Source organism: Physeter macrocephalus, chromosome 16, assembly GCF_002837175.3.
Source record: "Physeter macrocephalus isolate SW-GA chromosome 16, ASM283717v5, whole genome shotgun sequence".
Classification (NCBI taxonomy): domain Eukaryota; kingdom Metazoa; phylum Chordata; class Mammalia; order Artiodactyla; family Physeteridae; genus Physeter; species Physeter macrocephalus.
Window position 1 is genome coordinate 3,419,087 of NC_041229.1, and position 485 is coordinate 3,419,571.

Below are 485 nucleotides of genomic sequence, written 5' to 3' on the forward strand. Positions count from 1 at the left end.
AGGCTAAACAATACACTACTAAATAACCAAGAGATCACTGAAGAACTCAAAGAGGAAATCAAAAAATACCTAGAAGCAAATGACAATGAAAACATGACGACCCAAAACCTATGGGATGCAGCAAAAGCAGTTCTAAGAGGGAAGGTTATAGCAATACAATCCTACCTCAAGAAACTAGAAACATCTCAAATAAACAACCTAACCTTACACCTACAGCAATTCGAGAAAGAAGAACAAAAAACCCCCAAAGTTAACAGAAGTTAACAAAGTTAAAGAAATCATAAAGATCAGATCAGAAAGAAATGAGAAAGAAATAAAGGGAATGATAGCAAAGATCAATAAAACTAAAAGCTGGTTCTTTGAGAAGATAAACAAAATTGATAAACCATTAGCCAGACTCATCAAGAAACAAAGGGAGAAGACTCAAATCAACAGAATTAGAAATGAAAAAGGAGAAGTAACAACTGACACTGCAGAAATACAAA